Genomic DNA, 22,051 nt, shown 5'->3' with positions numbered 1-22,051 from the left:
TTATTTAATAGACATTTAACAGTGATTCTTTAATTGTATAATTCCTTTTACATTACTATCTGAAATTTTTCTGTAAAGAAGAGCTAACTTTTAATGACTAGAGATGTATAATTACTCTAAAATAGAGTTCGTACAAGAAAGGAAGAATGAGTGATGAATTCTTCCCCTTTAACAGCCAACTTTCAAAGTGAGGAATTTGTGCAATAACCACATCCATTGTTGGCAAATATGTTAAATTTTATTTTTTAACTAAATTTTACATTTCAAATCAGTTCAAAATCAGAACCACATAAGAAGATATACTCAGAAAATCTTGCTTTCACCGTATTCCTTCCACTCTCCTCACCAGTGCATTTATTGTAATAATTTTTGTTTTTAGTCGATTCTTCCAGTGTTTCTGCAAACATAAGAAAAATAGTTATTGATATTTTATTCTCCTCTTTATTTTACAAAATGTAGCTTACTGCATATAGTGTCTGCATTGTGATTTTTTTTCAATTAATGTACCTTGGTGACCATGTCCTATCAGCATGTAGAGATACTTCTCATTTTCTTTTATGGTTGCGTATACTCCATTGTATAGTTACATAAACTACCTCTCTACTGATGGGCATTTAGGCTTATTTCCAATCTTTTGCCATTATAATTAGTGTTATAATTAATGACTGTGCACATATTATATCATACTTTTGTAGGTGTAACTTTAGGATACCTTCCTAGAAATGGAATTTCTGACTCAAAGAGCAAAGATATTTCTGATTTTGCTGGATATTCCCAATTTCCCCTTCACAAGGGTTGTACCATTGGCAGGCCCACCATCAATGTATGAGAGTTTTGGGGAGGTGCAATAGAAGTGCCGACTAATACTACTTTTCATTAAATTGGAAATACCGGAACTATATATAATGTTCACACAAACATGTGTAAGTTCACTTATATTATCTATTGTAAAAGTTTTATTTCTGTATTTTAATATCATTATTAAAGTGTCTCATGCCTATTGAACTTAAATTTTGTTTTATTTGACATGAAATTCAAGTATATAATGTAAAATCCATATCTATTTTTTGAGTTTTACAATATGGAATTGCCAGCCTGCATTATATAGCAAACTAGAAAAACATATTTAAAGCAAGCTCTAAATTAAGCTAACAGATATTTTCAGAGATGAGAAAGCAGCAACATGGCTTCAAAGTCCAGATCCCACACTTCAAAGAGATATTGTTTTCCAAACTATTATAAGAATGTATGCTCTGATTTCCTACAGAAGTCGCAGCCTAAGTCTGGTTCATTTCATCACGGATATCCATGAGTTGCATTATATAACATCCAATGAAAGTGAAGAGGTTACAGACTAAGAATTTCTGACATGTGCCAATAAGTAAAACTTGTCAACTCTTTAAACTTGGCTTTTGAACCCAGAGAAAGATTTCAAAATACTTAATCTGGAACTTTTTTAACTGTCATGAATAGAACTAAAAATTTGATAATGTGTTATCTTGCCAATGAAAGACACCCAAAAACAGAGATGGAGAAAACTTGTTACCTCATCACAACTATAGGTCTCCAGGAAACACTGAAGCTTAGGTCTGGTTTTCTACTTGTGCTTTGACATCATATTGGTGGACCACCAGGGGCCACCATGGACCTTAACCACACAGAATTGCCAAAAAAATGACCCACACTATACAGAACATCCTCATCTAGACCCAGTAAACCAAAGAATTTGTTATACCATCTCTTGACTCCCAAATACCCTGGAGTCTGGCCTCAGTGGACTTGCATATTGGTCTTCATACTCACATTAGTCAGGGTTTCTCAGTTCAGCAACCTGCTATGAACCATCTTCAGCATGTACACACAAATAGGCTGTTCTCTGACTTCCAAGATCACATGATATAAGACTAAGGCATCCTAATTCATATTATTTTACTTGTGGATCCTTTCTATAATTCTAGGTACATATACACTTTTCCAGAGTATTCCACTTCCACTATGATAACAAATGCAGAGAAAACTGCATGCTGAACAGTACCTTACCTAGTGCATCCCCCACTTCTTTGAGACAAATTGCCATACTCCAGTTTCCTCCATGCATTTAATCAGTATTCAGTTCTTCACTAAAACAGCTTTTTATTCCTTTCACTGACATTGTGGCTATTTCAACTATAGGCCAGAATTTAGCTGCATGCTAAATAAAAGGGCCCAAGCAGGAAAATCAGAGACACAAAATCATGGCCAAGAGGCATACATTCTCAAGGTTCATAACACATCAGGGAGCACTGACAGGCATAATCTACAGCTCTCCTATCTTCATGTGCACTCTACTTGGATCTTCCACTAAATAAAAATCAGGTATCTTGGCTGATGCTCAGGGGCCAAGCAAATATACCAGAAAAATAACTGCCTCAAGCTGCTTTTCCTTTTCCCCGACTTGAACCTTGGTCTCCACCATTACTTCCTATTTCAGTTTCCTGGGCTGCTCAAGCAAATACCATGCAGTGGTTCTGCTTAAACAGTGGGAACATATTTGCTCATGGTTTGAGGCTAAAAGAAAGCCCAAATCAAGTAGTCATCAAAGCTATGCTTTCTTCCTGAAGACTGGCCTTCTGAGGCTGGCTGTTGACAATCTTTTGTCCTTAGCCTGTCACATGGTGGCATGTGGTGGCATCACCTGGTATCTCCCTTCTCTTCTGGGTTCTCTTGATGTTCAGCTTTCTGGCTGCTCTCTGTGTGGCTTTCTCTCTGTGTCTGAAATTCATTCTCCTTACGATGGATTCCAATTATAGGATTAAGACCCATCCTGATTGAGGTGGGCCATACCTTAACTGTAGTAACCTCATCAAAAGGTCCTACTTACAATTGGCAGGAATGGATTAAGTTTAAGAACATGTTTTTCTGGGGTTCATACAGCTCCAAACCACCAGACCTCCTATCCCTAGCCCGCCTGGTTGCACCTCTTTCTTCACCAGTCTCAGTACTAAGCGTAAAGTACTGTAATATATGGCATGATAATCCCATACTCCTGTAACCACCATGGTCAGTAACAATTTGGATGAGAGTTAAGTGGGCCCATGTTAGGCACACTGTAGTACCTTGGCTCCACTTAAGCAGCAGTCCCAACTGGCCCTCCTTTAGCAGAAAACATTTACTAGAAGACTAATGAGCAATGTTCTTGATAATTTAAGGAACCATAGTCCACATGTGAGAAATATATCACTGCTTCGACCCAGTTCTGGGTTTCTCCACTCTGGCATGCTGCATTCTCCACACCTCCAGGTTGCTATGATGTTCTTGGAAAGACTGGTACCTCTGGGTTTCCAGGCTTATCTGGCATAGGATCAGTCTGGAGGCCTTAAGTTTCTGAAAAATAAATTCAGTGAGTGAAACTTTTGTAGAATCTCAGATAGAGCCCTGAGTATTCTTTAGGATTTTCAGGAATACTGTTGGTAGGGGCTTGGCCTACCATGGCAATTTGCAATATCTAACTGACTCGCATAAAAGTAATCTCCAAAATAACCTCTCAACTCTATTTGAAATCTTTTAGCCACTGAAACCATATTTCGTTACATTTCTTTTCTCCCTTTTGTTCAAGAGGGCATTGTCAATCCCACATTGCCAGGGCCAGGCTCATCCCCAGGAGTCATGTCTCATGTTGCCAAAGAGACTTATACCCCTGAAAATTGTGTCCCATATAGGGGGGAGGGCAGTAAGTTTATTTGCAGAGTTGGGCTTAAACAGAGAGAGGCTATATCTGAACAACAAAAGAGGTTCTCCGGAAGTGACTCTTAGGCATAATTACAGGTAGGCTTAGCTTCCTCTTACAGAAGTAAGTTTCATAAGAGCAGGCCTGAAGTTTGTGGGCTTGGCTTAATTAAATTGGGAGTCCCTAATGCTTAAAAGAGTATCAGGAATTTCCCAGGTGGGGAAGTTTAATAGTTCCTTAATTTTTCTCCAGTCCCTCAAGGGATTTTGCAAATACTTTTTTATTATCTGCCTAATGTACTCTGGAATGTATCAGGGTATTACATTAAGCTATACAGAATTACAAGATCTCATTCCCTATTCTAGGCTCCAGGTGATTAGGTTGTTTAAATGAACTGGCCAGACAGGTTAAGTTAGATTGTGTGCTACAGAAAATTTAAATTTTGTACAAAATTAACATCTCTTCCTTTGGTCTCACACAAGAGGTAGAGTTTTAAAATATAGACATTATTGTCCTTCACTCTGTATTCTGATTTACCTTAGTCCCAACCTGCTAAGCTTTGTTTATATCTCTAATTGAACTCTGATCTCTTTTTAAGCTTCTTTAAGAGTTGCTGTATAGAGTAAGGCTGACTTTCAGAGCTGCAGAACTCTAACTCTGAATCTTAGGTGTCACACAGGTACCCAAAGTTCCAGGGAAATACCAAGTTATACACAAAGAGCACACCATTTCATAATTTAGAAATAACATTTAAAACTTAAGAATAAATGTGACTGCTGTAAGAGCTTACACTCTAGACCCTAATTTTCTTATAAGTATTTTCTAAATGAGACTATACAATATTTGTCCTTTTGTTTCTGGCTTATTTTGCTAAACATAATGTCCTCACAGTTTATTCACCTCATTGCATGCCTGACTACTTCATTCCTTTCTGTAGCCACACAATATTCCATCATGTATATACACTACAGTTTGCCCTTCCACTCTTCAGTTGATGTACCCTTTGGCCACCTCCATCCATTGGCTATCATGAATAATGCCACCATAAACATCAGTGTGAAACTGTCTTTTCTAGTCTCTGCTTTCAGTTTTTCCAAGTATATTCCTAGTAATGGGATTTTCTAATCATATTATGACCCTATCTTTAGCCTCCTGTGGATCTGCAGCATACCCTCCAGATGAGCTGCACCATTGTGCCACCCTACCAGCACTGAATAGGTATACCTCTCTCTCCACATTTTCTCTAGCAACTGAATCTTATTTCTTTCTTTCTTTCTTTCTTTCTTTCTTTATTTAGAAGCTGCAGATTTTGTTGGGATATATTCACATAACATATATGTTCCGGTATGCTAATGCTGCCATTTTGCAAAACACCAGAAATGGATTGGCTTTTATAAAGGCGGTTTATTTGGTTACAAGGTTACGGTCTAAAGGCCATAAAATGTCCAAGGTAGGGTATTAACAACAGGGTACTTTCACTGCAGAAAGGCCATTGGTGTCTGGAAAACCTCTATTTGCTCAGAGGGCACGTGGCTGGCATCTGTGTGCTCCCAGGTTGCCTTTCAAAATGGTGTTCTCCAAAATGTTGCTCTTGGGGTGTTTTGTCCTCTCTTAGCTACAGCTTCTCTTCAAACTGTCACTCTCAGTTGTTCTGAGGTCCTTCTGTCTGTGAACTCTTTTATACAACTCCAGTGATCCAATTAACACCCACCCTGAATGGGCAGGGTAACACCTCTATGGAAATTACCCAATCAAAGGTCTTGCCCATAATTGATTGAGTCACATCTCCATGGAAACAATCAATAAAGGTTCCAACCTAATCAACACTAATATGTCTGCCCCCACAAGACTGCATTAAAGATAATGGCATTTTGGAGGACATAATACATCCAAACTGGCACAATATATTTTATCCAAAATTAAACAATCAATGTCTCACAGCATCCTCACTTAGTTTATGATCATCACTCTCAATTTTAGACAATTTTCATTGCTCCAAAGATAAAAATAACAGATAGACACAACCTCATCAAAGAGAAAACCCAAAACACCCCATAACTCTTATTCCCCACCCCACCCCCCAATTATTTACCCCTAATATTGATGTGATACTAGTTAGGTACTCCTGTTAAGTACAGTCCATAGCATGCAATAGATAGTTTTTTCATGCCACTCTATTATTACCTCCATGTACAGTGTCATGCCTTTGAAGTAGTTCATGCAAGAGCTTATTTATATTTGTAGTGCTAATCGGTGAGTTACATGACTTTAAACAACCCCTTTCAATCATATTCACTTTCAGTAGGGCACTACTACTTATAATTCTACTAACAAACTACCATCACCTCTATCCATTCCCATACATTTAAGTTCAACCTTTTTAACAAGTCTGTACATATTAGGTAACTACTCCCCCTTCTCTAGCTTTTGTCTATCTCTAGATCCCCACATATTCTACATTTTAAGACTCTAAGTTTACACCTTGTAGGGGGTTCCTTCTTTGTCTTTTGTACTTCCATTTGAATTTCAGAATCAGTTTGTCAATTTCTACAAAGAAATCAAACCTGGTAGATTTTGATTTGGAAACATTGAATCTATATATCACTTTGGAGAGAACTGACATCTTAATAATATTGATCTTCCAATCTAAGAACATATATTATCTCTCTTTATTCAATCTTCTTTAATTTCTGTCAACAATTATTTGTTCTTTTCACTCTACTGGTATTATTCAGCTTTTGTCAAATTTAAATCTAACTATATGCTTATCTTATACCCTGCAACTTTTGCTAAACTCACTTATTAGTTACGTCAACTTTTTTACAGATTACATAGGATTTTCTGAATATTATTATCAGTGAATAAAGACTGTTTTACATCTTCCTTTCCAATATGAATGCCTTTATTATTTCCTTGGTTTTGTCTTTTTGCACTAGCAAGAATCTTTAGTACAATGTTAAGTAGAAGTGGTGAGAACAGAAATCATTGCCTTATTCCTGATCTTAGGAGGGTAGCATTAAATATTCAGTCTTTCATCATACAGATGTTAATGGTAGAGTTTTGATAGATACTCTTCAGGTTTAGAATAGTACCATTTATTTATTTTGGTGAGAGTTTTTATCAGGAAGAGGTGTTGGATTTTGTCAAATGTTTTTCTGTACCTATTGAGAAGATCATATGGTATTTCTTTTTTTAAAAAATAGATTTTATCACTTAGAGCAGTTTTAGGTTTGCAGAAAAATTGAGCAGAAAATAAAGAGAGTTTCAATATACTCCCTGTTCTCCCTTACGCAGCTCTCCTGTTATAAGCATCTTGCATTGATATAACACATTTGCTACAACTGATGAACCAATGTTGATCCCTTATAATTAGCTAAAGACAATAGTTTACATTAGGGTTCACTCTTTGGCTGTATAGTTCTGTGGGTTTTGTCAAATGCATAATGTCATGTATCCAACAACAAAGTATCATACAGAATAGTTTCACTGCCTAAAAGTGTCTGTGCTCTTCATATTTGTCCCTCCCTCTCTCCCTCTGAACCCTTGGCAACCATAAATCTTTTTATTGTCTCTATAGTTTTGCCATTTTTCAGACCATAATATGGTTGGAATCAAGCAGTATGTAGCCTTTTCAGACTAAGTTCTTTCACTTAGCAATATGCATTTAATGTTCCTCCATGTCTTTTCATGGCTTGATACGTCATTTCTTTTTACTGTTGAATAATGTTCTGTTGTATGGATGTACCAGTTTGTCCATTCACCTACTGAAGGACATTTGGTTTCTTCAATTTTTGGCAATTATGAATAAAGCTGCCATATACAATCATGTGTAGGTTTTTGTGTGGACATAACTTTCAACTCAGTTGGGTAAATACCTACCAGCACAATTTCTGGATTGTATAGTATTTCTATGTTTATTTTTGTACGAAACTGCCAAACTGTTTTACAGAGTGGCTGTACCATTTTGCATTCCTATTGGTAATGAATGACAGTTCCTGCTGCTCAACATCCTCAACAGCATTTGATATTGTCAATGTTTTGGATTTTAATCATTCTGATAGATGTGTAATGCTATCTTGTAATTTTCAGTTCCCTAGTGACATGTGATGCTAAGAATTTTTTCATGGGCTTATTTGCCTTGTGTATATCTTTTTTGAAGAGGTATCTGTTCAGATTTTTTGAACCTGTATAAATTGGGTTCTTGTTCTCTTATTGTGAGTTTTATGAGTTCTTTCTATATTTTCAATACAAGACATTTATTGGATCTGTGTTTTGTAAATATTTTCTGTCAGTCTATGACTCATCGTTTTATTCTTTCAATAGCGTCTTTTGCAGAGCAGAAAAAATTTATTTTAGTGAAATCCAATGTATCAAATTTTCCTTTCATGGATCAGGCTTTTGGTATTGTATCTAAAAAGTCATTGCCAAACCCAAGGTCACCTAGATATTCTCCTATGTTATCTCCCAGGAGTTGTATCATTTTGTGTTTTACACTTAGGTCTGTCATCCATTTGGGGTTGATTTCTGGATGGGCATAATGTCTGTGTCTAGGTTCAGCTGATCCAGCACCATTTCTCCATTGAATTGCCTTTGCTCCCTTGTCAAAGATCAGTTGAATATATTTTTCTGAGTTTATTAATGGGTTCTCTATTTTGTTGCATTGATCTATTTGGTCTACTTTTTTGCTAAAACCACATGGTATTGATCACTATAGCTTTGTAGTAAGTCTTGAAGTTGGGTAGTGTCAGTTCTCTGACTTTGTTCTTCTTCGGGGTCATTTTGACTGTTTTGGGTCTTTTGTCTTTAGAATCAGTTTTCAATATCCACAAAATTACATGCTGGGACTTTGACTGGTGTTGCATTTAATCTTTATATCAAATTTGTAAAATTTGAAACATAATAATATTGAGTCTTCCTATCCATAAGCATGGCATATCTTTCCCTTTATTTTAGTTCTTTGATTTCTTTCATCAGAATGTTGCAGTTTTGCTCATATAGATCTTGTACACATTTTGTTAGATTATATCTAAGTTTTTTATGATAAAAATGGTGCTGTGTTTTTATTTAATATGACAATTTTTCCCTTATTAGTATGTAAGAAAGCAATAGACTTTCATCCATTAACCCTGAATCCTGTAATCTTGCTATAATCACTTGTTAGTTCTTGGCAGAGTTTTTGGTTGATTTTGGGGGGATTTTCTACACAGATAATCATATAATCTGTGAATAAAAACAGTTTTATTTCTTCATTTCCAATCTGTATACCTTTCACTGCTTTGTGTTATTGCATTAACTGGGACTTCCAGTGCAATATTGAATAGTAGTGAGAGGGTACATACTTGTTTCCAGTTTTAGGGGAAAAATTTCTAGTATCTAGTTTCTCAACTATTAAGTATGATGGTTGTAGGTTTTTCTTCTTTTTTGTTTCTTTGGATTTTTTTTGAGGAGAAGTGTTCTATATTCCCACAATCTCGTCTCAGTCTTTCAGTGAGCCTATGTCTGTGAACTATGACCTTTGCAAGTGCTTCTCAGCTTTTTCCTCCCATTAGATGAGACAGGAAATCTGGTAGTAGCCAGACATGGCTATTTCTCTTTCTCCATTTTTGTTGGACTCTGGTAAAATTCACTTCAGGTAGGTTCTGATAAAATCATTTCTTTTGAGGGTGATCCTCTGTTAAGGAGAACAGAGGACTCTGGGAATATTTTGAAATGGTTATATTTTCCTTTATTCTGCTGGAAGCCTTTTTCCTCCTATCTGCATGATGAGAATATGGTGGGGGTCCTGGAGGTAAAACTCACAAAAGTGTGGGGGTTCCCCTAAGAATAGACACCCAAGAGGTTTTAACTCTCAAGCTAGTCCACACTGAGCCTCCAGAAATTTGTCAATTATAGTTCTAGTGTTCCTCAGTATGAGCCAGGGGAGGTTTCTAGTCCAGGTAAACTGTGACTCTTTTGTATCCAAAAGATTTGGGGGCAGTCATTTGTCCTGTGACCTCAATTCTGTGGTGGATGTAAGATAAGTTGATATTTTTCAGTTTGCTCAGCTTTTTTCTTGTTGTTAGGATGGCAGGGATGACTTCTAAGTTCTTTATATGTCAGAGTAGAAACCAGAAGCTTGGTATTTCTTTTTTGGTTTATAAATATTGTCAGTTACATTATTTAATTTTCAAATGTAAAACCAAACTTGCATTGCTGGGATAAATCCCAGTTGGTTATGCTATATTACCCTTCTTTTTATATTGTTGTCTTTGATATGTTAACATCTTAGGGGTTTTTTCACTTTGTGAACCATATTGGTCTCTAATTTATTTTCCTTGTAGTATCTTTATTGATCTAGTTTAGGTACTTGACTAGAATGATTTGGGAAGTTTTCCTTTCTCTTCAATTTTCTGAAAAAGTTTTGTAGAATTAACATATTTCTTCCATAATTGTTTGATAGAATTCATAAGTGAAATGATGTTGACCTGGAGTTTCCTTTGTGGGTAGTTTTATAACTACATATTCAATGTCTTTAATAGATGCAGGTTTATTTAGACTGTTTCTTCTTCAATGTATTTTTGTAGTTTGTTATTTTCAATGAATTTGTCCATATCATCTAAATTGTCTAATTATTTGGCATGAAGTTGCTTACAATATTACCCACTGTATTAGGTACAATAATGTCCCTCCCCCACCCCCCTGCCACACACACACACACACGCACACAAAGGGGTCCACATCCTAATCCCTAGACTCTGGGACTATGCTACCTGTGCTGGTTTGAATGTATTATGTCCCCCAGAAAAGGCCATGTTCTTTGATGCAATCTTGTGGGGCAGGCATATTGGTGGGAATTAGGTTGGAAAGTTTGGATTAGGTTATTTGCATGGAAATGTGCCCCACCCAACTGTAGGTGATAACTATGATGAGATAATTTCCATGGAGGCATGGCCCCACCCATTCAAGGTGGGCCTTGATCAGTGGAGCCATATAAATGAGCTGACAAACAGAAGGAACTCAGTGCATCTTAGAGTGACCTTTTGAAGAGGAGCTACAACCAAGAGGGACACTTTGAAGAACGTGCTGGAACTGAGAGAGGAGCTTCAGCTTACAGAGACATTTTGGAGAAGGCCTTTGAAAGCAGACTTTTGCTCCAGAGAAGCTAAGAGAGGACAAACACCCTGAGAGCAACTAAGAGTGACATTTTTGAGGAACTGCAGCCTAGAGAGGAACGCCCTGGGAGAAAGCCATTTTGAACCCAGAACTTGGAGCAGACGCTGGCCACTTGCCTTCCCAGCTAACAGAGGTTTTCCGGACACTATTGGCCATCCTCCAGTGAAGGTACCCAATTGCTGATGTGTTACCTTGGACACTTTATGGCCTTTAGACTGTAACTGTATAACCAAATAAACCCCCTTTTTTATAAAAGCCAATCCATTTCTGGTGTTTTGCATTCTGGTGGCATTAGCAAACTAGAATACTACCTTAAATATCAAAAAGGAATTTACAGCTGTGACGGATTTTGAGACAGAGAGATGACCCTGAATTATCTGGGTGGACTCAATGTAATCATGTAGGTCTTTATAAATGAAAGAATAACATGAGAGAGACAGTCAGAGAGATATTTGAAGATGCTATGTTGTTGGATTTGAAGATGGAGGAAGAGGCCATGATCCAAAAAATACAGGTGACCTCTAGAGGCTGGAAAAGGCAAGGGAATGGATTCTTTGTACATTAGTCAGGGTTCTCCATGGGAAAATAACTAATAAGTTATATATATATATATATATATATATATATTTTTTTTTTTTTTTTAATGAGTTTTTTTTAATAGGAATTGGCTCACATGACTGTGGGGATGGGCAAGCCTTTGGATCTCCTCATGTACATTATACCAGGGCAGTTCTGGCATTTTGATTTCAGGGAATGTAGGCCACCTTTTGGTCCATGCTTCAGCCAACCACCCAAACAAACTATTAAGAGCCCTCCCTAACCCCCCAAGCTACAGCATTAAATCTAGAAACTCTGCTTAGTAGGCCCATTTCAATAAATTCAGCCAGATCCAACCTTATGTGTCTTCCACAATTATCCCACATCCTTAATAACCATTCTCACACATATTTCCCCAATTTCTATCTACATAAATTAGAAATATCATGCAGTTCTTTTGGAATGCACCACAGCTTCTCAAGGGTCAAATTTTTTCTTCCCCTTTTGGGGTCTATTGGGACTTTAGTAAAGGTCTGGAAGAAGAGAGGGTTGGTAAGGGTTGGTCATGAGAAGAATTACAAGTGTCTTGCAATCCAACTATTTCAGGGTATTCCTTTGCAGTTTCTTCTGGTGAAACAGGATAATTCTCTTTAGTCAGAGGTATGATGGTTTCCTCAAGTGAGATGATTACAAGTTTGTCAGGTACAGCAGGATTAATCTCTTCCGGTGGAGGTTGGAAAGCTGATTCCTCAGGGCAGATTGGAGATTCGGTAGCTGATTCTTCAGGGTAGACCATTACAGGTTTTTCTGGCAAAGACTTAGCAGAATATAGATTTTCAATGTCCCCACTGTCATCATTATCTTCCTATATGTCCCCATTACAAGTTTCAGGATCCCATTTCTTTCCAATCAATGCCCTCACTTTCATAGCAGATACCCTGAAATGTTGGGAATTCAATCTACATTGTAATTCAGCCACTCACACCATGAAACTCTGGGTCTGGTTTTCAGAACTCTCAAGTTTGTCCACAAGAAATAAGATTTTCTTTCAAGGCACATATAGACACTTTCATGTCCTTCATGTGGCACTTAGGTAGGGAATTTGAAGACTTGTGCTCATCTCTTTCTTTTACAACTCCATCCAGTGTATTTAGGAACAACAGACTATGTCATTATACTTTTTAATTCCACAAAACTCTGTTAAGGTGTCAAAAACACTCTCATCCAGTGTCTTTTTCTTATAAGCATTTGAGTAGCCATATACAGTGGTGGTATTTTGCATATCTTTATTGCCAACTCATACCATGGTCTATCAGTGCCATCTTGATTGTTGGAAATAAGTCATTAGTGTGTATGAATCTAATCAGATTACAGAATCTGTTCCCAATCCCCAGAACCAACTCAGAATTCCATCCTTAAAATTCTGTTTCTCAAGAACCCTTCCTGGTTACCATATCTGTATAGTCAGGGTTTCTAGGGAAATAGAAACAACATTAAATATTACGAGATTTTTTTTGTTGGGATGGGCAAGTCTTAAATCCTTAGGGCAGAATGCAAGCTGGGAACTTGGATGAAAGTTTTTGATGAATTCCCTGGGAGAAGCTGGCTGGCTGAAGTAGAGATGAAAATTCTCCCTTTTGACTGCTAAAATCATCAGTTCTCCTTTTAAAGCCTTCAATCGATTGATGAGACTTCTCTCATTGCTGAAGACAATCTTCTTTCTTGATTATAGGAAATCAACCTTAGACACAACCAACTTACTGATGATTTAAATCCATGAAATATCTCCACAATAACAATCAGGCCAAACAACTGGACACCATAACATGGCCAAGTTGACACATGAACCTAACCATCTTACTCACCTACAGTTTGTTAGGCAGAACTCCCCACCCCCAACATAACCTCCCTGCTTAAACTCCAGACCCTGAGCAAACCAATCCCCTGATGTCAGTTCCTTATCTTACCCTGAGCAAACCAATCCCCTGATGTCAACTCCTTATCTTATCCACCCTGAGAAAACCAATCCCCTGACGTCAACTCCTTACTTCTCTATCTTAACCACCAATTATTCCCCCAACTCCCCTCCCAAAAAGCTATAAAATTGTACTCCCACTTATGTTCTGGGCTGTCACCATTTTTTGGCTTCAGCCTGCCTGCACATAAATAAAACTTTCTCTGATCCAGTTTTGGTCTCTCCTCTTCCCAGTCAAAAAATCTAAACAGCCTGCGTAAGAAATGCTGCCCTGATGAACCTTTGATTTTTGCCTAGTCAAACATATTTTGGGCTTCTAACTTCTAGAATTGTAAGAGAATAAATTTGCATTGTTTTAAGGCACTAAGTTTATGGCAATTTGTTAAAGCAGCAATAGGAAAATAACACATCAATTATCCTTTTTTGTATCTGTAGAATCTGTATTGATATCACTGTCCTCATTCTTGATATTGATAATTTGTGTCTTCTGTCTCATTTTTTTTTGACAACTCTGGCTAGAGGTTGGTCAATTTTATTGGTCTTCTCAAAGAATAGAATTTTGGATTCATTGGTTATTTTTGTATATCTGTTTTCTATTTCATTCAATTCCATTCTGATCTTTATTATTCCTTTTTTTTCTATTTATTTTGTGTTTAATTTGGTCTTCTATTACTAGTCTTATAAAGTGGAACTTGAGGGCCTTTATTTCCTGCTACAAACTGCTTTATTGTCATCTTGCAAAGTTTGAAATGTTGTGTTTTAATTTCATTCTGTTCAAAATACATCTGATTTTCCATTTGATTTCTTCATTGACTCATGGATCATTTAGAAGGATATTATTTAGTCTTAAATATTTTTATATTTTCTAGATGCCATTCTATCATTGATTTCTAATTAAGTTCTATTGTGATAAAAAATACACTTTGTATGATTTGAATTATTTAAAATTTATATAGACGTGTTTTATGGCTTAAAATATTGTGTATCTTGCTAAATTTTCCAAGGCACTTGGAAACAATATGTATTCTGCTGTTCATAGATGAAGTGCTTTATAAATGTCAATTAAGTCAAGTTGATTGTTAATGTTCTTATAATCTTCTATAGCATTACTGATTCTATAATTTATTGAGAGAGGTATTAACATCTCCAAATATATTTTGCATTTGTCTACTTCTCCTTGCAGTTGTGTGAGTTTTTGCTTCAGGTATATTAAATCTCTATTATTAGGTACATAAATATTCAGAATTGCTATGTTCTCTTGATGAATTGATCTTTTTGTCAGATGACCTTGGTAATATTCCCTTCTCTTAAATCTCCTTTTTCTGATATTGATATATCATTAATATAAGTGCTGATGATATTTATATATTCCATGTTTCTTAATATGCTCAATCTGTCTTGTAGTTTATTGGATATATAGTGTAAAATTATATTTCTTGTTTCAATATAATTCTTCACTAATTCCATCTCATATTCATTTCTGGATCAATTTTAGCTGATTGATTTATCTCCTCAGCATAATCTGTAAGGTTAATTTTGCCCCACCAATGAGGCAAAACCTGACTCATCTACCTAATGTCCTGTGAAAGTTGAGGATTCCCTTCTCTTGATGTTTAGGATAGGAAGTATTCCTGGCTCTGTGTGAACTTTGAGTTTTCTCTTTCCTCTCTGGTACTGTGCCTTGCAGCCTTAGCCATGGTGGTCTCCCTGGATTCCCAGCTCACTCTACCTCCTCAGCTCAGGGTTTCACCTGGTTCTCCCTCCCCATCCTGGGTCCTGGGACTCTATCCAGTCAATAAGCTGGGTCAACTGTAAGGCTCACATCATTTTCCCCCATCTCTCAGGGATCACTGTTCTTCATTTCCTGATGTCCATGGTCTCAAACACCATGCTTCTCACATATTTTGTCCAGTTTTTTAGTAGTTTCAGGAATGAGGTTGAATCGAATCCCTATTAGTCCAACTTAACAAGAAGTAGAAGTCTTCATGCACAGGATTTCCTTTTCACTGTAAATTATATGTATTCTTATTTCTCCTTCCCAAAGTCACTTTTAGTGCTTTCAGGAGGTATCTGTTAGTCTGTATTCTCCAGCAGAGTCCTGAAACAAACAATTAATGGTTGGCTGATTAATTCTTGACCTACAGGAGATCAGGACTTGTATTATAGTATAATTCCAAATTATTGCCAGTTCTGTTTTCTTCCAGAGTAAGGATAAGTTTAAAAAGAATAAAAAGCATTGACTAAGATTTCAGCTTTGAATAAATAGGAAATCTAGTAAAAACACTATGCCAAGAAATTATACAATGGAAATATTATTGAATACCCTCAGATAAGATTATTTTTATAAATACCTACACTTAGTTCTGTTACTTTCTGAAATGGAATTGTTTGGCATATGTGGTAAAATTTGTTTTTCTTACTGCCAATTTTTCAAAATATCATTTTGTGAAAATTCTGGTCTTTAAGTTTTTCAGGTTTTTAAATATATCAGCATAATACTGTAGCATATATGCTACCTCCATCATTCAATGGAGATACAACTTAATCAGATTAGAAAAAATAATCTGACTGAATTTTTTTGTTTTCTTCAAAGAATAAAACTCCCATAGGAGAAAGTTGTAAAGAATTGAGAAGTTAATGTATATTCTTATACTTACAAAATTAATGTATAAGAATATGCTTTGTGAAATGTAAAGTGTTTGATGAAGTTTCTTCTCTCCTTGATAGTTGCAAATAAATTAAGAAGCAACATGAACTACCATTCTATTAAATATTTAAAATTATACAGTATTTAACATCTCATTGAAATATGATTATTCTTGATATGTATATTTATAATGTTATTATGATAAAGTAATTTAATTAAGCATTATTAGTTTGTCCTCCTTAATGCTAATTCTGTGGGAACCAGCAATTTTAGCTGGAACAGAATGCTACATTGTATGCTTCACTCAGATGTATTTCACCATATATTGGGGCAGATCTGCTTTTATTGTTGAAGAAGATACATTTACAAGAGAGGACAACTCAGAGAATTAAGAAGGGCCTTTTTACATTGATGCACAATTATATTCATGAAGTGGCAACATTTCCAAACAAATCATTTATCCTGTATGAGAAAGGAGTCCACATTTATCAGAATATGGACACAGGAGCAATCAGCTTAACCATGTCTTGCTGCACAAGGCAGCTATTAAGAGAGACATGATTACTCTGCTGTGGAACAATAGTCTAGGTTTCATCTACATCTGATTTGGACTGGCCAGGTTGGGCTGTACAATGACACTACTCAAAACTAATCTTCAACTCAACACCTGCCTTTACTGCCCTCACCAAAGCACAGCCAAGTTATTAGTTTTGGATGATGACAAGTCTTCTTACATTTATACCGATGGTCAACCTACTATCTTTTATTTCTGTAGAAACATGTTAATTGTGTCATTCATTTATTCATTGGTTGTGTATTCAGATCCTTGTCTTAGGAAAGGGCAGAGGTAATGGAATAACCAGTTTGATGGTTTGTATAATGGATGAATGAACAAAGTCTATGGAGGGGAAAAGGAAAGAACACACGAGTTTCTTGGGAGAGTCAGAGAAATATTTCTAAAGGAAATAATATTTGAAATGAGCTTTTCTGAATTTTCTCATATTGAAGAATAGAGATATGGGTGATGTCATCAACAAGGCGATGTAAGACAGCTACTGAAAACCTCTCCCCAGAGATTCAGCGAAGAAAAGGACAATTATTATTCAGAACTCTGGAGCAAGGTAAACAGTGGAGAAGGATCCCACAAATGCTGAGTCAAAGAAAGAGAAGAATATCAGGTAGGAAATTTCCATTCCAAACAGGCCAGTCCTCTCCCCTTCCCCTCACTTGGTCCCACACAGCTTAGGAAGTGCCCAGATGCAGCAGCCGGATCCCTCCCCCCTCCCCCCTCCCACCGGGGACACAGACTATAAAATCTCTCACAGCAGTGAGACAGATCCCCACTTATATCCATACACCGAGACCCACGTATCTGATAAGGCTTTGCTATCCAATGTATTTAAAGAAATCCTACAAATCAGCAATAAAAAGACAAATAATCTAATTATAAAAGGAGCAAAAGACATGAATAGTCATTTTTCCAAAGAGGAAATACAGATGGCTAAAAAACACATGGAAAGATGCTCAGTTTCACTAGTTATTAGGGAAATGCACATGAAAACCACAAAGAGATATCACCACACCTACTAGAATGGCCGCTATTAAACAAATAGGAAACTACAAGTATTGGAGAGGATGTGGAGAAATTAGAACACATTCTCTGCAGGTGGGAATGTAAAATAGTACAGCTGCTGTGGAGGATGGTTTGGCAGTTTCTCAGGGAGCTAAGTATAGAGCTGTTTTATGACCCGGCAATCCTGCCGCGCAGGATATACCCAGATCTGAAAGCAGGGACACGAACAGACATTTTCACACTGATGTTCATAGCGGCACTATTCACAATTGCCAAAGGATGGAAATAATCCAAGGGTCCATGAACAGACGAATGTATAAGCAAAATATAGTATATACATATGATGGAATATTATTCAGCAGTAAGAAGGAATGAAGTCCTGAAGCACACGACAGCATGGATGAACCTTGAGAACATTATGTTAAATGAAGTAAGTCAGACACAAAAGGACAAGTATTGTATGATCTCACTGAAGGAACTAATTATAATATGTAAACTCAAAGAAATAAAATCTAGAATATAGGTTACCAGGATACAGAACAAGGTTAAAGACTGGGGAGTGGTTGCTTTATATATGCAGAATGCTTAACTAAGCTGAACTCAAACATTTGGAAATGGATAGAGGTGACAGTAGCACGTTATTGTGAGAATAATTAATGGTATTGAATGGTGTTTGAATGTGATGAAAAGGGGAAGTTTAGAGTCATGTATGTCACCAGCAGGAAAGTTGGAGGTTTAAAAAATGGGAATGTATAACACAGTGAATCTTGTGGTGGACAATGTCTATGACTGTACAAATATAAAAAAAAAGTTCTTTCATGAACTAGAACAAATGTACGGCACTATTACAAGGAGTTAATAATAGGGGGGTATATGGGAAAAATGAACCTATTACAAACTATGGTTAACAGTAATATTTTAACATTCTTTCATCAACAGTAAGAAATGTACTACACTACTACTACGGTTCAATAATAGAGGGGATCAGGGATATGGGAGGATTTGGATTTTCTTTTTTATTTTTATTTCTTTTCTGGAGAAATGAAAATGTTCTAAAATTGATCATGGGCATGTATGCACACAACTATGTGATATATTGTGAACCAGTGATTGTATACCTAGGATGATTTGTATTGCATGTGAATATGTCTCAAAAAACTGCATTTACAAAAAAAGAATAGAGATATGCCAGGCCTGGGCTTGGTCGTCATGCTACCCGGGTTTGCGCCTGGGCTCTGTGTAATGGCCAAGTTACTCGGCCTCTTCGTGTTTCACTTTAACAATGTTGACTTAGTAACAACTCAGGACCATTGAGGAAATTCAAAAAACAACATTGTCCCGCATATAGTTAGTGCTTAGCAAATATGCTCTATCCTTTTTTTTTTTTGAATTATCAGATGTGTTGTTGATCTGGGTATTAGGTGACACCATCTGGCCCAGCACCCACAGACTATCAGTGAAGAAAAGCAAACCCAGAAAAGCTGGACTGTGATGGACACACAGGTAATTATTAAGCTGAAATAATCCCCCAATTTAAGTTATGACTCTTCTGAAAGTAGAAATTTCTTCAGTTTCCATTTCTCTTGACTCTAATCATAATTAGATTCTGGGTTTTCCATTACTAAATAAGGTAGTACTTAGAATTAGAAAAGTATGATGAAATGAACAAAATATTAACTATGATAGCTTTTTGATTTTTTTTTTTTTGTCAGTTGAATCAAAGATAAAAACTATTCATTTTTCGCTTTAAAATTGTAAGTTTTTACCTTCTCATTCTGGACTATGTGAATATCTGTGAGGATAAGTTTATCTGTCAACTTCTGGATGCTAAGTTTAGCATTTGGCTCAGGATCAGGAATTAGTCTTTCCAACACATCAATACTTTGTTGAATGAATTAGATTATGCTCCCAAAGAACCTGTCCTTTCACATCTCAGAACTGCAGCAAGTGTAGCCCAATCATATTCATATTCCCATGTGAAACCATAGGTGATGCATGCAATCATTTACTCACATAATATTCAAAAATCACTACTGCAAAAAAAAATCATATGAACAATGATGTTGCTTTACAGATATTACTATCACAATGCAGATTAAGAAAAGAAAAAATACCTAAGACTGTATTATCATAATGGAAATTCATGAGATCAATGCTGAAAAAGAATCACTTTTCCAAAAATTTTTGAGTACTATTTTTTTAAACCTCTCTCTTTGACCCTGTCCACAGCCAGTCAATTTAATGCTGTTGATTCCATCTCCACTTGTTTCTGGAATCTATCCCTTCCTCTTCATTTCCACAGCCATTAACTTAGTTAAGTCCCTCTCCTATACTTTTACAATGGCCTCTTAATGGGTCCCTCTGCTTCCAGTCTCTCCTATCTCCAATCCATCCTTCCTACACTAAGCTGTGTTTGCTTTTGAAAATACAAGTCTGCCTCAAAGTTCTCTCTTCCTTAAAACCCTTAAGGACTCCTAAGAGCCCATGGGATCAAGTTCAAACTCCTTAGTATGGCATATAAGCCTCAGAGCCTGGCCCTAACTTATCCTTCCAGCTTCATTCCTGAGATGTCTCTTGTACTCTAAGTTTTTGTCCGTTAAACCCAACTACAAGCTAGTCTTCAAAAAAAGCATAGCCTGTCATTTCTCCAAGCTAGTTGTCCTTAATCAAGACTATACATCATAATCACCTTGGGAGTCTTTTTTTTTTTTTAATAAAATAAAAATGCCCTTTCTCCATCTCAGACCTACAGAATCATAATCTCTGTGAGTGGAGCCCAGAATCTGTATTTTAATCAGTTCATCAGGTGCTGTGAGATGCACATGTTGGGCTTAGGCATTCGTTCCTTCAGTCTGAAATGCCTTCTCTTCTCCACCTCTCCTCCCCAATTCTCTACCTGGCTAACACCTGCTCATCCTTTAAGGCCCAGCTCAAATACACTTCCTCTGTGAAGCTATCCAGGATCTATATTGGCAAAATGAATAGCTCTCTGGTGACTGCTACTGTAATCATTTATTGCTTTGAATGCTCTATTGTTTATGGTGTGCTCCTGTGAGAAAGCAAACGCTGGCATTTCTTTGTATTTCCAGCACTCAGCACAATGCATTGTGCTCATCCAATATGTGAGAAAGAAAAGAAGGGAGGAGAAAGAAAAAGAAAAGGGAAAAGTGGTGTGGTCCAGGCTGGATCTGGAGCCAGAAAAAATATAATAAGGTATTCTTTCTATTTCTCAGCAAAATTTCTTGTTATCATTTAGAGTTGGATCCTTGTGGTAGGCCTCCTGATATAACAAATTGAATTTTAACTAATCTTAAAATATTTATTTGACAGAGGAAAAAAATATGAGTAGGATGGGGGCTTTGCTTGTCTGCAATATTGAGGTTCTGCTCCAGAAAATTCCAATAATTCCTGATAACAGTCCTGCGAGGTGCCTGCTATTCCCTTCCCCTGCTCATCTTCTCATGTTCTTTTTTTTTTTTAAGAGAATTTGTGTGTTTACAGAACAATTATGTATAAAATACAGAATTCCCATATACCACCCTACTGTTAACAGCTTGCCTTGGTGTGGTACATTTGTTACATTTGATGAAAGCACATTTTTATAATTGTACTATTAATTATATAGTCCATGAATCAACTTAGATTCCACTGTGTTGGGAAGTTACATGGATTTTTTTTTTTTTAATTTATTCTAGTACCATATATACATCTTAACATCTCCCCCTTCTAGCCACATTTGAATATTTAATTCAGTGCTGTTAATTACGTTCACAATGCTGTAATACCATCACCACTCTCCATTACCAAAACTTTTGCATCTCCCAAATAGAAACTCTGTACTGGTTAGTATTTTTAAACTCAGAGATTGAAACAGTTTTATCTTAGTTGCATATAAATGTCCACTGCTTAAGATAATTTAGTCAAAGCCTAAATGAAACTATTTAAATTACATTTTCCTTTTTTTGTTTTTTGCTAACTTGTTGGAATCTCATGCTTGTTTCATTAGAATATTTCAAAAGCGTTTATTTGCTACAAGAATACTTTGTGCCCACTTAGCTTAGAGACGGGCATAAGAGGTTATCACATATACACGTGTTCATCCAGTGCACGCCTGGTACACTGCTGACTTTTGGGTATGAGTTAAAGTCTTCGACATCTCTGCATGGAATTTATACACAAAGCATTTATCCTGAAATCTCTTGTGCAATGAGGATGGTTGAACTTTAAAAACATAATGTTCCAAAGAGGAAAGCAACAATGTAAGTCAGCACTGTTCTCAGCCACAAATATGCACCTTTGTATTTGGGTACTCTTTTTTCCAATCCTATTGACTAGGAACTGTAGAGAAATTGAAGTACCACCTGGATGAACAACCAGGAGAATTTATACCGGCCATCTAGCCCTTGACTGGGAAGTGTTAAGCTAGATTTCTCAGTCTATTGATCAAAATAATAACAATAC

General features: G+C 36.5%; 1 long non-coding RNA gene across 1 annotated transcript in view; it reads right to left on the bottom strand.

Annotated features, from left to right (window-relative positions):
* Positions 1 to 227: 227 nt before the first annotated feature.
* LOC119508102 overlaps positions 228 to 22,051 on the bottom strand; it is a 32,897-nt gene continuing 11,073 nt past the window's right edge. The window contains exon 3 of the long non-coding RNA XR_005211391.1: positions 228 to 397. This is a non-coding gene — a long non-coding RNA (uncharacterized LOC119508102). The remainder of the gene's footprint in view (positions 398 to 22,051) is intronic.

This window comes from Choloepus didactylus, chromosome 13 (assembly GCF_015220235.1).
Source record: "Choloepus didactylus isolate mChoDid1 chromosome 13, mChoDid1.pri, whole genome shotgun sequence".
Lineage (NCBI taxonomy): Eukaryota > Metazoa > Chordata > Mammalia > Pilosa > Megalonychidae > Choloepus > Choloepus didactylus.
Note: the sequence above shows the minus strand (reverse complement) of the source record. Positions and strands in the feature narration are given on the sequence as shown.